A 2886-nucleotide genomic window follows, 5' to 3' on the forward strand; every position below is an offset into this window, starting at 1 on the left:
GGCTGAGGCTGGGGACCTGGGACTGGGAGGGGGCTCAAAACGCCCCAAAATCGGCCTGAGGGGGGGGCAGAGCAACCCTGCAGGGGCTCAGGGCAAGCCCCAAGGCAGGGGGAGATGGCAGGGACCAAGGGAAGGGGCCCTGGGGGAGGGAGGCAGCAGGAATCACAGGGAGAACTCAGACGGGGGTGGGGGAGGGGCAGAGGCAGACGAGCCTGCCAGAGCCCAGGGGAAAAAACGCTCAGAAAGCGGGGGAAGTGGGGCCCCAGGGACAGGGTGGGTGGAGGCAAGGTTTTTTTTTTGGGGGGGGGACAGGAAAAGGGGGGCACGGAGTGCAGGGAACGTACAAAAGGCACCCGAGCTGCAGGAGCTCAGAAGGGCTTCACCTGTCGGCCGCCATCTTGAAAGAAAGAAAGAAAGATTCTTCGCTTCACGAATTTGCGTGTCATCCTTGCGCAGGGGCCATGCTAATCTTCTCTGTATCGTTCCAATTTTAGTATATGTGCTGCCGAAAGAAAGAAAGAAAGAAAGAAAGAAAGAAAGAAAGAAAGAAAGAAAGAAAGAAAGAAAGACTTTTGACTTTTAAGAGACCTTTATTCCCCGGAGGGTGATGACTCGGAGCCAGTCAAAAGCATATACAAGGTTGCCCGCAGCTCTGGGCCTCATGTACAAAGCCTGGGCTCATGGCCTGCAAGGCCTGCCCGTACACGCTAGACAAAAAAACACCAACCAACACAACGAAACATAAGGACTATTTACAGTATTTACAGTTCTGCCAGCAGGGACACCCATGGAGGCCTCCGGGGTCGACCCGCACGAGCAAAAGTCCAGGGCCTCGGCCCGCTCGACGCGTCTCTGCGGCTTGAGCAGCCGGTGGCATCACAGAGCGAGGATCAGGCGTCCCGCCTCGACCCGGCACAGCACCCCCTCGAGGGCCCAGCGCTCCTCAAAGGCGGGCACCGTCCGCCGGAGGACAGCGTGCTCAAACTCGAGCGAGAGGCGGGCCCGCACCAGCAGGCGGAAGAGCTGCAGGGTGTCGACCATCCCGGTGCCGGTGAGCTGGTTTCGCCGGCTCTTCAGGGTGGCCATCTTGGCCTGGCCCAGCAGGAAGAAAGAAAGACTTTTGACTTTTAAGAGACCTTTATTCCCCGGAGGGTGATGACTCGGAGCCAGTCAAAAGCATGTACAAGGACGCCCGAAGCTCTGGGCCTCATGGACAAGGCCTGGGCTCGTGGCCTGCAAGGCCTGCCCGTACACTCTAGACAAAACAAAAAAAAACCAACCAACACAACGAACATAAGGACTATTTACAGTATTTACAGTTCTGCCAGCAGGGACACCCATGGAGGCCTCCGGGGTCGACCCGCACGAGCAAAAGTCCAGGGCCTCGGCCCGCTTGACGCGTTTCTGCGGCTTGAGCAGCCGGTGGCATCACAGAGCGAGGATCAGGCGTCCCGCCTCGACCCGGCACAGCACCCCCTCGAGGGCCCAGCGCTCCTCAAAGGCGGGCACCGTCCGCCGGAGGACAGCGTGCTCAAACTCGAGCGAGAGGCGGGCCCGCACCAGCAGGCGGAAGAGCTGCAGGGCGTCGACCATCCCGGTGCCGCTGAGCTGGTTTCGCCGGCTCTTCAGGGTGGCCATCTTGGCCTGGCCCAGCAGGAAGTTGGCCAGGCTGACCGTGGCCCGCTCGGCCGCCCGGTATGGAAAGGAGTGGATGTAAGCGTCTTCGGAGAGGTCTCGGCCCAGTACCCGAAGCAGTGCGCCCAGGGCGGCAAAGAGAGGCTGCAGCCGGGGGCAGTCGAGGAAGGCGTGGAAAATGTCCTCGTCCAGCACCCCCGGGCAGAAGGGGCAGGCCGCCGAGGCCGCTGGGTCCAAGTGACGCACAAAGGTGCCGGTGGCCAGGATGCCGTGCACGAGCCGCCACTGCAGGTCGCCGGTCTTCTTGGCGATGGGCGCCTTATACAGCGTGCACCACGCCGGGGTCCCGGGCCGCGCCAGGCGCCGCCGCCACGCGGTGTCCGGGCGGCCGGCCAGCACCTGGGCGTGCCGGGTGCGCACCACCCACATGTAGAGGCCCTTGCGGGGCAGGGTGCCAAAAGGGCAGCCCGTATTGCTGCTGGGGGGCACCGGGAGCCTGAGCAGCGTGTTGGGCCGCTCGGCCAGCTCGCCGGGTACCGCTGGGATGACGGATAGCGGTGGGAAGGCGTCTTCTGCGGCGTCTGCGGTGGGGAGGGGCCGGCGAGTCTGGAGATGGGCTTCCAGGGCGGTCGCTGCCTCCGTCGGGAGCGCGGCCCTAACGGCCCGCAGAAGCCGCCCCGCGGTGCGGACGGAGCGCATCGCCAGCCGGGCAGCCAGGGCCTCGGGTGACAGCCAGTCCGACCGAGCGGGGTCCAGGAGGTGCTCCAGGCGGGTGGAGCGCGCCTCGACGAGAGCTGCCGTGAGGCTGGCGGAGGCCAGGCTCGGCACGACACGGTGCAGGGCCGGGTTGTGGACCAAGGGCTCTCGAAGGAGCTGCGGGAACCGCAGGTGCCTGGCCTGGGGACAGAGATGGAAGGCCGCCCGCCAGGCCCGCACCACGCTGCGGTAGAACGGGGGAAGGACCGCCCCGTTCAGGAAGGTGAGGTCCAGTTGAAACAGCTCCCGGTCAAAGCCGAGGCCCCCCACTCGCCGCAGGAATCGGCACGCCAGCTGTCGCCACGGGAGGTGGCCTTCGGTGTACAGGAGCCGCTGGAGGGCCTGCAGCCGATAGGCGGCCACCCTGCTGGCCAGATCGATCAGGCCCTGGCCCCCCTCGCCGGTGGGCAGGTAGAGGGCAGCTCGTGGGAGCCAGTGGCGTCCGTCCCACAGGAAATCGACCAGGAGCCGCTGCAGTCGCTCCAGTAGCTCCGG

At 64.8% G+C, this 2886-nt stretch overlaps 1 non-coding gene across 1 annotated transcript; it reads right to left on the reverse strand.

The window, feature by feature from the left end:
• Positions 1–411: 411 nt before the first annotated feature.
• Positions 412–515, reverse strand: LOC132248918 (U6 spliceosomal RNA). The gene has a single exon (XR_009460391.1). It is a non-coding gene; the product is annotated as a U6 spliceosomal RNA (small nuclear RNA).
• Positions 516–2886: the final 2371 nt, after the last annotated feature.

The sequence above is a fragment of the Alligator mississippiensis genome, chromosome 2, assembly GCF_030867095.1.
Source record: "Alligator mississippiensis isolate rAllMis1 chromosome 2, rAllMis1, whole genome shotgun sequence".
NCBI lineage: Eukaryota > Metazoa > Chordata > Crocodylia > Alligatoridae > Alligator > Alligator mississippiensis.